At 39.9% G+C, this 13,360-nt stretch overlaps 1 protein-coding gene across 5 annotated transcripts in view; it reads left to right on the top strand.

Annotated features, from left to right (window-relative positions):
* Window positions 1-5,596: 5,596 nt before the first annotated feature.
* The window catches only part of Zfp994 (zinc finger protein 994), a 28,395-nt gene continuing 20,631 nt past the window's right edge, over window positions 5,597-13,360 (top strand). Inside the window, exons 1-4 of one of the 5 annotated variants that reach the window (XM_030249776.1) lie at window positions 5,597-5,717; window positions 7,162-7,245; window positions 10,896-10,988; window positions 11,229-11,285. The gene's annotated coding sequence lies outside the window, so the exon portion shown is untranslated. Of the gene's footprint in view, window positions 5,718-7,096; window positions 7,246-10,895; window positions 10,989-11,175; window positions 11,286-13,360 lie in introns of all 5 variants that reach the window. The other 4 variants (XM_030249774.1, XM_030249777.1, XM_030249775.1 and 1 more) reach the window with 4 other exon arrangements.

The following is a 13,360-nucleotide window of genomic DNA, read 5'->3' as shown; positions in this document are numbered from 1 at the left end:
GCCCATGATAGAATGAGTACCTGCGGCTGATCTACGCCCGACTTATGGTACTCCTTAAGCAAAGCCGAAAGTAAACACGGTGCTCCGCTCCCTTATCTACGGGAAGCTTACAAGATACCTCGGTGCTGCCACTTATCTATGTCGGACTGACCACACCTCAAATTCCAACACCAGCCTCGATGGACAAAATAAGAATTTTTTAGCACCAGCCTCAATGGACAGAAAATTTTAGCACCAGCCTCGATGGACAGAAAATTTTAGCACCAGCCTCGATGGATAGCAATTTTCAGCACCAGCCTCGATGGATAACAAATTTCAGCACCAGCCTCAATGGACAGCAACCAAGACTAGCTCTTCTACCGCCCCGTCTGAGGGTGAAAACCAAAATCAAAAGGGATAAGAGGTTCACGATCAGATATATCTCTCCGAACTCACATTTTCCCTGCAGTTCTGAATCCGCCCCGTCTCCGGGGTTCTCCCCAACGCCGGCGATGTTAATTCCCGGGATTCCGGCAACCAGATGACCCAAGCTACCGTCTCGCCAGCAAAACGCACTCAGGCCACTCGGATCCTTCTGCAGTACAGCTTTAATACATCTCGAGAGATAGATGATCAGCTTCAGGAGAGGAGACCCAGAGAGCAGAAAACCCTTCCCTTTTATAGGCTGCGAAAAAATGGTTAGAGATGTGCACCACTGGGATTGGCTGCCCACTATCAGTCAGTTAACGCCACGAGAAAGGCAGGGCTCAGGTAATGGAACGATACCCTGATGCCTGCGCACATTTTACTATGAGCAACGGATGTCAGCGCCATCTTGTAATGGCGACTGTGTGGGCGGCTCCTCACAAGATAGAAAATATGCATTGACTTGAGGGAGGATAGAAGAGGGGCTCCCAAATATTACCTTATGAAGAGTTATTCCATCTACATTAGGAGTGTTGCTAACTGTGAGGAGAGTGAAGGGAAGGAAAGAAACCCAGTCATTATCAGATTCTGAGATTAATTTAGTTAAAGGTCCAACTCATCCTTTCTACCTCATCTGACCTTTGGCAGTAGAATATGCAGTGAAGCTTCCAATTTACCACCAATTTTGTTGTTGTTGTTGTTGTTGTTGTCAAACTTTGACTAACCTGAGTGATAAAGGCTGGTCCACTGTCAGAACCCAAGGTTGTAGGAGTTCAAAATCAATTATATCCTCAATGAGTTTTTTTTTTTAATTACAGTTTGAGCAGTTTCCTTCCTGGTTGGCAATGCCTCAGTCCATCCTGAGAAGATATCTATAAACACTAAAAGATATTTGTAACCAAATTTCCCTGGATTTACCTCAGAAGTCTATTTCCCAGTAGATGCCTAGTAAAGTTCCCCATTTCTCTTCTAGCGTATGTTGTTTTGGGAGTTGGACTTGTCATCTGATAAAAATTACATCTAGTAATAATTTCCTGAAATTCCTTGGCTTTATTCTAGTTAGTCCTAGAGTGAAGAACTTTGTACATACTAATTCTTTCAACTTATTGATTCTCATTGTATGCTAGCATGGAGAGCTTGAGCCAAAGTTCTATCCAAAGATTTTGCTAGAATCTTTCTTCAGCTGTTGTACGTTGCCATCCATCCTTTGTGTGGGTTTTAGGTAAGAGTTGAGTAGCCTGGTCAACTTCTTTAGAGTAGGTTGGATTTTTCAGGGAAGACTATGTCTGGGAGGGTCACCAGCAAATGTGGGACAGGCTGTTTGGATGCCTCTTTCACTACCAGGCCTACTTTACAGATATAGATGGCCTCAGGGGTCAGTTCTGTTGATGTCCAGGACAATGTATGGTGACCAGTTACTTTACTAGCCAGAGAAAAGCTAGAAGGTCTAATATCTCCTTTTCATTACTTGCCTTTTCTTCTTAAGTCAATAGTCACTTTCACTTTATACTGTTCTGACCAAGCAGCTCAGTCAGTCAACAGGTTCTCCAGTGCGGGAGTGAGGATTGAAAGGAAAAAAGACAGTTAGACTACATTGTAGCATGACCCCAGTTAATTCTGAGACTGAAGGCAAATTATTATTTCCATTCCACTTTTTATACCATTTTAATTACATGCAAGTATTTTGGCACAGCAGTATAACAAGGAACTAACAAGAAGCAAGTGATTATTACCATGACAGTTGTTTAACCTATAGTGAAATAAAAGCAGTCATTAAAAGTCTTCCAACCATGGAAGGAGTTACAGAGACACAGTTTGGAGCTGAGATAATAGGGTGGACCATCTAGAGACTGCCAAATCCGGGAATCTATCCAATAATCAGCTTCCAAATGCTGACACCACTGCATACACTAGCAAGATTTTGCTGAAAGGACCCAGATATAGCTGTCTCTTTTGAGACTATGCCGGGGACTAGCAAACACAGAAGTGGATACTCATAGTCAGCTATTGGATGGATCACAGGGCCTCCAATGGAGGAGCTAGAGAAAGTAACCAAGGAGCTAAAGGGATCTGTAACACTATAGGTGGAACAACAATATGAACTACCAAGTACTCCCCAGAGCTCGTGTCTCTAGCTGCACATGTATCAGAAGATAGACTAGTAGGACATCAGTGGAAAGAGAGGCCCATTGGTCGTGCAAATTTTATCTGCCTCAGTACAGGGGAACACCAGTGACAAGAAATAGGAATGGGTGGGTGGGGGAGTTGTTGGGGGAGCGTGTAGGGGACTTTGGGATAGCATTAGAAGTGTAAATGAAATAAATACCTAATAAAAAATAAAATAAAATAAAGTTTTCCAACCATGAAAATTCAGGGCCAATGATGTTTGCACAGAATTCTGCATCTTTCAAATGATTTCTAAAATTAATATTCGTCAAATTATTCCACCAGACATAAACAGAAGGAACATCCCACAATTTATTTTATGAGGCTTCAGTTATGCAGATACCAATCCACAAAAAGTGCTAAAGAGAATTCCAGAACCTTATAAATATACATGCAAAAATACTCATAATATACTGACAAGAATAAATAAAAAGTATCACTAAACACAGTCAAGCTGACTGTGTCTGAGAGATGAAGGGATAGTTTAAAATACAAGAATCAATAAAAATAGTCCACCATACTGAAAAAAGAACCGAAGAAAAAAAGGCATGTTCATCTCTTAACATGCAGAAATGGCCTTTGCCAAAATAGAACACCCCTTCTCCATAAATGTCCTGTAAATATAAAAGATTCAGGAGACTTAACTGAACATAATAAAGGCAGATTACACCAACCTTAGAACCAAGATCAAATTAAATGAAAAGAAACTCAAACAATTCCAGTAAAATCTCTATTTAACATAGTACTTGAAGTCTTAGCTAGAGCAGTATGACAGCTGAAGGAGATTAATAAGACACAATTTGGATGGCAAAGAAAGAATTAAAAATACCCTATTTATAATTGATATGATAGTATACATAAGTGACCCAAGAATTTCCACCAAGAAACTCCTATAACTCATAAACACCTTCCTCAAAGTAGTTAAATACAAAATTAATGCACAAAAATCAATAGCCTTCCATTATACAAATGACAAACTGAATAAAGAAAAAAATCAGGAAAACAACACCTTTCACAGTAGCCTCAAAAATATATAAAGTATGTTGATGTTAACTCTATGCTGTTGAGGCTCTGTGTTTTGCTCATATTGTAATGCTAAATAGTGGCCCAAGGCCTGGTTGCCTCCTAGGGATCAGAGATTCTGCAGGTACTCAAGTGATACACTTCATCCTTGCCCCCAAAGTGATCACTGATTGGTGAATAAAGATGCCTACAGCTAAGAGATGGGCAGAAGAGAAAGAGACTTGGTGGGGAGGTGTGTCAGAGAAGAACCCTGGGGAGAAAGAAGGTGGAAGTAGAGGAAGCCACCATGGGCTAAGAGTCTTAGAACAATGGCCATGTTGACTGGCCAATTGGAGTTCAAAGCAGCCCTGATGAAACATGGCAAAATATAGTGGGATTAATAGTTGGGAAATAGACACAGTAATAGCACAGATGATATATACATTCCTAGTTCTAGCACTGATAAAGGCATATTATGAAGATTGTGTATGTCTTTTACCTTGGAAGTGAATGATCAAAACCTGGGTAGAAACAACAGTTGAGATTATATGTTTTCCACAACACATTGCAAACAATTGTAAGACTTCTATGATAAAAGGTTCAAGTTTTTGAAGACAGAAATTAAAGAATATACTAGACTGTGGAAAGATCTCCCATGCTTGTGGATGAGGAGGCTTCACATAGTAAAATTGGCCATCCTACCAACAGAAATCTATATATTCAATGCATTCCTTACCCAAGTACCAGATTCTGAGCTACAGACCAGAGTGATAAAATGAATGCCCTTTCCCGTGAGAATTCAAGTATTACCATGTCCATTTTCCTTACCATTCTGATCCCGAATCCATGAATCCCATCTGCATGGAATTTTAAGTAGTATAAACTCAGATCAGAAGGCATTTTATTTTTCCTGGCTATCAAAATTCTGTTGTACTATCACTGTATTTTTGCTTACAGGAACTGGGGCTGACGCTGGTGTTTTCATTCATGTTATGATTGTCAGACAATTTATAGGAAAATATTTGTGCAAACTATTTGCATTATCTATTTTCTTTGCTATTGTGGCCATGACAAATATCTTGGAGTTTAACTTTATCAGTGCTTTCCACTACCCTGTTATACAGCTTTTGTTTCTACAGAGTGACCTTTGTCCCTGGAGCTCCCCAGAGAGCTTGCAGAGCACCCTCCCATCATTCTCTGTCCCATCTGTCTTTATCCACATTTTCATCTCAGTGGTCCCTCTTATACTTCATGTATGCTTTGATACATGGTTTGGAAGGAAGCCAAACTTTGTGAGTCATTTTTAGTATTGTGTGTTGGGGTGCAACATAAGAAATTGGAATTTATCTCTTAAACTCTTGTCTCCCTTGCCTCTACCTCCCTAGTGCCTCTCCCTGCCCTCCATTCCTTTCCACCCTCTTTCCAGGAGGGCATGGCCAGCCTCCACTTACCTACTCTCTCCTTCTGTCTTTCTCTGCCTCTACTACTCTCTTAACTCCCATCCGCATGCCCTAAATAAACTCTATTCTATACTTTAAAAAAAAAAAGAAAAGGAATTTAACGCCTAGGTTATATTTTGCTGTGCGATTGTAGCCGAGGAGGCTAGCGTCCCAAGCTAAGAAGTTGGGCTGCCTATTTATTATCTGAGGGTTTCAGAACTACCTCTCAGATGTCAGAGTGCAGCATCATACAGAACCAGTTTTTCCTAGTCTGTCAGCAAGCAGCAGGGAGGTTGTGCAGAGCAGGTCCACAGGTGGAGCTGTGAGGCAGGAAGCCAATGACTGAGTGGGAGGGAATGGAATCCCCGGGGCAGGGATAAAGGCAAGACCAGGACATTGACCAGACAGGAAAAAAAGTATTAAAAATTAAGGTTGAGAAAGCGCTTGCTCACAAAGTGTTTGGGGGAACCACGTGACCCTAAGTATGGTTTATTGGGCGGGTCTAGGAGAACAGCTCCTAAGATCCAGGCCGGAGTGACAGGAACTTCCACCAATCAACTTTCTACCTTTCGGTTTCTGCGTCCTAGCTGTCTCTGGACCCGGAAAAGTCTCCTCAGAAGCATTTCCGTGGCGGAGGGCCTGGGGAGGCGGCAGTCGGCAGTGCAACTGTTGGCACAGCAGCCCGGCGGCCCCGAAAGGTCCCAGGTTAGAGGCGCTGCGGGGCTGGGAAACGGGAGGGAGCGGAGCAGCGGGGTGTTTTCCTCAGCTGCTCTTAAGGACGCCGCTCTCACAGTTCTGTCATTGGTTTCTTACCACTGACCGGAAGTTTCAGATCCTGTGACCTGGGATTTATCGTGATTCTTTAAAAATGTATTTTACAATTACTGGAATATTCAGTCATAAAATCACTGGTAAACCAGAACACCCTCCCCGCCCCAACCTAAGCTCCCTGGGACTAAACCACCAACCAAAGAGTAGACATGCAGGGACCCATGGCTCCAGCTGCACACTTAGCAGGAAATGGCCTTATTGGTCATCACTGGGAGGGGGAGCCCCTTGGTCCTGTAGAGGCTCAATGACCCAGGGTAGGGGAATGCTAGGGCGCTGAGGTAGAAGTGAGTGGGTAGGTGGGGGAGCACACTCATAGAGGCAGGGGGATAGTGGGTTTGTGGAGGAGAAACTTGGAAAGGGGATAATATTTGAAATGTAAAAAAAAAAAAAAAAAAAAAAAAAAAAAAAAAACCAATAAAAACACGAAGAAAAAAAAACTTGTTATAGAGCGGTTGCATTATCTATTTCCTAATATGACAATTACAAAGATAGTGGAAAGTAAATTTGTTCTTGCTTTCTTGCCTTGTTTTACTAATTGCTTGTTCAAGAGAATGCCTTTGGCCCGGTTAATAGGCATCCACAGAGAGCTTTGCATATAATATTATATGAGGAAACAGTGCCCATTTATTGAACCAAAAATATAGTTTATCGAGCCCTACTGTTATGGGTGTAAACACTAATATTTACTAAGCAGACTTTTTAGTGGCCATGAACTTTTTAATCAGAATTGTATGCAGTTTAGGATGTAAGTAAAACATTCAGAAATATGTCTTCATATGCTGAGTTCTTATGTTACTCCTTGGGTCCAGGCAAGCCCAATATTGCAGTCTCTTAAACCAGACTATAGATTAAAATAAAGTTTTAGAAAACATCTTTTGAATAATTATGATCACTTCCCTGTATCAGAAAATTGTCTCTTTGGTTGAAGGAAAGCACTTTGCCCTCACATAGGTGGCCAAGCTGTTGTTTTTTACTTTAGGGTTTGTTATCATTCAGTGCTGTGTCTGTGGACTTCTAGTAGGAGAAATGGGAATTCCTAGACCCTGCAGACAGGGCTTTTGGCAGAGATCTCTTTTGGACAGTGCAGCAGTCTGGTTTCTGTTAATGACAATAGTTTTCCTGAAGTCTCCCTAGCTCTTCCTCAGAGTTCAAGGGAGAATGACTGTTCATGTGTCTGAGCCTACATGCTTAGAGGAAAAGAGACATTTTTATTTCTGATATTTTCTCTCTCCTTCATGTTTATCCTTTTTTAGGCATCCTTTATTTTTGTTCCATGAAAAGTTCTGGGTGCTTTCTGAAGACTCTTTCCCTTGTGCAGGTATCACACTCATCAGGTAGTTCAGCTCACCTGTGAAACTGAGAACCCTGGATGGTGAAGAGAGGAAACTAGCAAAGGATCCAGGTATGTTAGAGAGAATGAAGAAGGGATGGGGAGGGGCTCAAGTCCCAGTACAAAGAGGACATGAGATTTGTTTTGCCAGATTCTATTTCATTCTAAATATTTCTAGATAATTGCAGTGAGAATAACATCAGAATATTCCCACTGTAATTTTTAGAAGACCTTTTATGGAAGAATTAATTCACAGAGGCACATGTAATTTAATTGGTTTGTATGTGAGGGATATTGTCCCCCTCCCATTCACATCCCTAATCATATCTTTTTACCAGTATTAAATATTTTCTTTGTTACAATTTTAATGTATTGTTTAGTCAGAACACTTGATGCCTGTTAGTTTTTTTTTCTGCTCATGGAGTTTTGGAGCATTGTGTAGTTCCTTTCAGTTGTTCTATCTTTTATGGTTAATTTCTCAGTTCCCTAAAATAATGCCAGCAAGATTTTGATAAGATTTGTTTAGAAACTTTGCATAGTATTAAACTCTGTCTATATTACCTTCCCACTGATACCTGCTGTAGTCTGTCTTCTTGTTGGTTTTGCAAGATTTGCATTGCTATAATTTTAATATACTTTGAAATCACCCTTGGGTTTGATACTTCTCTCATATATTTAAAATTTTTTGTGGTTTCTCATTTTATAAATTTTTGGAATGATTTGTCTATATTTAAAAATGTCTCTGTGATTTTGGTATTTTACATTTCTTCACGTTTGACTGAGAACATGCTAACAGTACCTCAGATTACAAGTCTTTTATGTGTTCCTGTGTCTTCTACTGATGTCAACATTCCAGATTTTTTAAAGAAAAATGTTTTCAATTACTTTTATGATTATTATTCTTTGTTTTTCATACTCCTGTCGCCATCCCCCTCTCCCTGTCTCCAAGAGGACATCCCCACCTGTCATCCCCACCCCACTTGACCTACCCACTCCCTGAGGCCTCACGTCTCTTGAGGGTTAGGTGTGGAGAAGACATTTCTACTCTGCAGTCTTCAGTAGATGAATTTTTTATTTGTTGTTATTTTTTGTTTTGTTTTGTTTTTGAAACACTTTATCTAGGTAGTCCTGGAAGTTCTGAAACTCAGAAAATAAACCAATGCTTGAACTGAGACATCCACTGCCGCAGCCTCTCCAGTGCTGGGGTAAAAGGCTTGCACCACCTGGCCTTTCTGACTTGTTCTGACATGACCACACTTGAGACTTCTGCATGAGGTTTGAGAAGATTGTTCTTCTCCTGTTGTGTGGATGGTTTTCCAGAGCTGTGCTACTCAATACTGGTTTTCAGTGCTGTTCATTGTTGTCTTTCTAAATGGTGGATATTGAAGCTTATCTGCATCACCATCTATCTGTTTCCTATAATCATGTCATGATTGTTTAATGCATTTGGAAACTTTTGTGAAATGCATTCATGTTGATCATAGAGTTTTTTTGAAATATACCATTTGATCTTTTGTTAATATACTGTGTTTATAAGTTGATTGATTTTGCTTTTCCTCTTACCTATGATAATTGTTTCCAACCCTCCTGACAGCAAATCCTTAAAAAACTTCATTGGGTCCTAGCAATTAGTAGTCTTTATTGTTTTAATAAAGTTAGTGACGTTGTAATGGTGCATAGTGATAGCCTTAGAGGCATTGGTGGCTCTGGAGACATGAAGTATTGTGTCACATTTTTCTTTTTCTCTTAAATAGCAGAGTTATTCTCTTTTGTGTAAATATACCATATATTCTTTATTTATTCTTCTGTAGAGGGTCATGTAGGTTGATTTCAATTTTTCCCTATTATAGATAAAGATGCAGTGAGCATGTTTGAGCAAGGGTCCTTGGGTAGGTTGGAGTGTACTTTGGGTATACATCCTAGAGCGCTATGGATCTTGAAGTAGTTTGATTCCCATCAATTTAAGGAATTGCCACACTGATTTCCTTGGTGGCTGTGCATGTTTGCACTCCCTCTAGCAATGGAAGGATGTTTGTATTGCCACATCCTCTCCACCATGAGCTGTCACTTGTTTTATTGATTTTAGAAATTCTGACAAGTGTAAGACGGGAATCTCAAAGTAATTTTGATTTGCATTTCCCTGAAGGCTAAGTGAGATGAATATTTTTTATGTGTTTCTTGGCCACTTGAGTTTTCTCCATTTAGAACCCTCTGTTTTTATTTCAAACCCATTTTTAATTTGGATTATTGGGTTATTTTTTTCACATCTAGTTTCTTGAGTTCTTGCTGTATTTTGGATATTAGCTCTCTATTGGAAGTAGAATTGGTACAATCTTTTACTACTCTATAGGCTTCTGCTTTGTCCCAATGATGGTGTCCTTTGTCTTATTGAAGCTTTTCAGTTTCCTGTGATCCCATTTATTAATTGTTGATCTCAGTGTCTATGCTATTGGTGTTTTGTCTTTTGTTTCTTTGTTTTTTAAATAATGTCTTCTCTGACAATATGTTCACTTTTCCTCCTCACTCTTATCTTCTGTCAGATTCAATGTCTTTGGTTTTACATTATGGTGTTTGACCCACTTGTACTTGTGGTTTGTGCTGGGTTATAAGTGAATGGCTCTGCTTAGCTGCACAAAGCCCGTGCTACTTTTAGGCTCCATTTTATGTTTAACTTGACCTTAGATTGAATTTAGCTATTGAAAAAAACATCAACTTGTTCTAGGATCTGAGACATCCATAGCATCCCCTACTCCTTCCCTATTGATAGCCAATTAGCTCTTAGGAGCAAAGTTCCAAAAGGTCCAGATGTCTCAAAAGAGATTCCTTAAGCTAGCAACCACTGTTTATCTAGCCGAAATAATTAGTAGCCAATACAATTGCATCAAGCTGCAATTTTCACAAGTCAATCAATCATGTAACTGTAAAGTTGGAAATTCTCCTACTCTGCTCTAAGGGTGATGATAAGGCAAGGCTTTAGCACCCTTGGGCTGTATGGGAGAGGTTGGAGGGTCCAAGTTCAAGCTGAAATAAAAATACTTTGGTTTTGTATGAATGAGTTGATCTGGGTATAAGAATAAGTATGGATCCATTACCAATCTTTGTTGAAGATGCTATATTTTTTCAGTTTGTATTTCTGTGTTTTTTATCAAGAATAAGGTGGCCAAATATATTTATGTCTAGGTCTTCAGTTCATATTCGTTAATCACTGTGGCTATTTCTGCCAATATTTTCGAGGTTTTGATCCTATAGTGCTGTAGAAAACTTGAAATTGGAAATGTTGGGAGAACTGTAGAAGTTCTATTATAGTTCAGAATTGTTTTAGCTATTGTACATTTTTTGTTTATGTATTGAAAGTGCAGTTGCCCATTTAAAATCCATAAGACTTGAGTTGGAATTTGTATGAGAAATGTCTTGAATCTGAAGATTGCTTTTAGTAGGGTGGCTCTTTATATATTTATTTAATTATTCATTTATTTATTTTTAGTATTTTAATCCTCTTGCTCCATGAGCATGGGAGATCTTTCTATTTCTTATTATTGTCTTCAATTTCTTCAAAGAATTGAAGTTTTTAATATACAAGTCTTTCACTTGCTCTCAGAAACATTTATCCTGGTATTTTCTCTTTCCTTTGTGATTATCATTTTGATAGATGTGAGCTTCTTTCATTTTTGTTCCATGAATAGTTCCAGGTATTTTCAGAAGTATGTCCTTCTTATATGTAGGTCTCCAACTGCTCAGTCAGATCTGCTCACCTGTTAATCAGAACTAAGAGCCCTGGATGGTGAACACAGAGGAAACTATAGCCAAGGAACCAGGTATGATAGAAGAATTCAGCAAGGGGTGGGTTGAAGTGACAGGAGAAAGTGGATATGAAATTAGATTTTCCCATTTCTCTTTAATGATTCTAGAAAATTTCACTGAGAATAATATTATGTATGGTAATAAGTATTTCCAGCTATAGGCTGTACAGTAAGTAATCCTGTATTTTTGGTATTTTGTTAGTTTTGAAGCTCTGAAATGACTGTTGCCCATTAAATAAAGTGTCTTTGACCCAGACTGGAAGCAGCACCAGGCTATGGTGGTGAACTGAAACATTTGAACATGTTCCAAAGGTCAGTAGTAGATTCCCTGTAAGGCCTATAGATATCATTGACTCTTGGCCTGGTTTCCAGTATAGGCCACACTTTTTTGTTCTGTGTAGCTGGCCTCAGATTGCACCAGAAAACCTTCAAAATAATAACCCACAAAATAATCTATGATACCCCTATTATTCCATTGGGTTGGCTTTCTTGGGCATATTGTGGGATTGTACCACACAGGATCCAAATCTGGAGATGGCCATTGATATTTCTGCCCGCTGGCCAGGTCTGCATAGTAGTTTTTTGAGATTGGGAATGCTATGGACAGGTTGTGCTAGGCATTTGTAGAAAGTGTGAATTGTCTGATCAGAGCTGTAATTTTTTTCCTCAAGAAGTTTCAGTGGATTTTTGACTATCCTATATTGTCCTGTATAAAGTTTTGTCAGTCCTGAAATTGTGTACTAATTGAGGCACTGTGTTGAGTTGTAAATGGAATAATTAGTTTCCTTTTTTTTTTTTTTTTGCAGTATTTGCTTTAGCTTTGTGTCTCTTTGTCTTTATTATTCTGAGGTATATTCCTTCTGTCCTCCCATTATTAAGAGCTTTTGTACTGTGCTAATTCCATAGTTTAGCGCAGGGCTTTCATATATCTATTGACATAATCCCTTTTCTCCTCTCATTGAGTCTACTCATTTGGTGTCTGACATTGATTAGTTTGTAAGTATTGAAGCAGTCTTGCATTTTTGGTGTGAACTCAGCTTTTCTTCTATTTCAGTGTAATTTAGAACAGTCTCTGTGTCTGTAAATCATGGCAACTGGTTTGAGATTTTTCTCTTCATATGTTTGTTTGGGCTCACCTGCTTTGTGTGTCTAGATAACACCAGCTTTGTATGATGACTTTCTAATGTTCCTCTTTTTTGTGTTTATGGCAATATTCTGCTTTCATGTTTAGGATATGCTTTGTCTAAAGAAAGGAGAATTCTGTGCTAATCTGTCAGACACCATTAGAGAAAACCCTTCCTGGTTCGGTCTGTGCCCTTGCTTGATGCGGGTTCAAGTTTTATGATGTAGGAGGTTGATTTATTCACTTATTTCTAGGAACTCTTCAATTCTGATTCATTTCTGTATGACCTTCCTCAGACCTGCATATAGTAACACTGATGTCATTGTCATATGTTGCAGTATCACCTTTTTTAAAATTAAAATTTTATTTTTAATTTTTTTCCATTCCATATTCCATCCCACATTCCTCTTTATCCACTCTCCGTCTGCTCCACATCCTACACCTCCTCCCACCACACCCCATGTCCATGTGGATGCCCCCACCCCAAACCCCACCTGACCTATAAACCCCCAGGGACCTCCAGTCTCTTGAGGGTTTGGTGCATCATCTCTGAATGAACAGAGACCCAGAAGTCCTCTACTGTGTGTGTGTGTTGGGGGCCTTATATCAGCTGGTGTATGGTGTCTATTTGATGGTCCAGTGTGTGAGAGATCTCAGAGGTCCAGATTAACTGAGAATGCTGGTCCTTCTACAGGATCGCTCTTCTCCTCAGCTTCTTTTTGCCTTCTCTAATTCAACAACAGGGGTCAGCTGCTTCTGTCCATTGGTTGGGTGCAAATATCTGCATTTGATTCTTTCAGCTGCTTGTTGGGGTCTTTCGGAGGACAGTCATGATAGGTCCCTTTTTGTGAGCATTCTGAAGCCTCAGTAATAGTGTCAGGCTTTGGGACTTCTCCATGAGCTGGATCCCACTTTGGGCCTGTCGCTGGACCTTCTTTCCTCAGGCTCCTCTCCCTTTCCATTTCTGTAATTCTTTCAGACAGGAACAGTTATGGGTCAGAGTTGTGACTGTGGGTTGGCCACTCCATCCCTCCCTTGATGTCCTGTTTTCCTGCTGGGCATGTGCTCTAGTTCCCTCTCCCTGTTGGGTGTTTCATCTAAGGTCCATCCCTTTGAGTCCTGGGAGTCTCTCACCTCCCAGGTCTCTGATGCATTCTGGGGTATCCCCCCAACCTTGTATTTCCTGAGGTTGCCTGCTTAAATTCTTTTTGCTGGTCCTCAGGCCTTTTCTCTCATCCAATATCAGATCAGGTTTCCCTCTCCC

Source organism: Mus musculus, chromosome 17, assembly GCF_000001635.26.
Source record: "Mus musculus strain C57BL/6J chromosome 17, GRCm38.p6 C57BL/6J".
In the NCBI taxonomy this organism is placed as follows: domain Eukaryota; kingdom Metazoa; phylum Chordata; class Mammalia; order Rodentia; family Muridae; genus Mus; species Mus musculus.
Note: the sequence above shows the minus strand (reverse complement) of the source record. Positions and strands in the feature narration are given on the sequence as shown.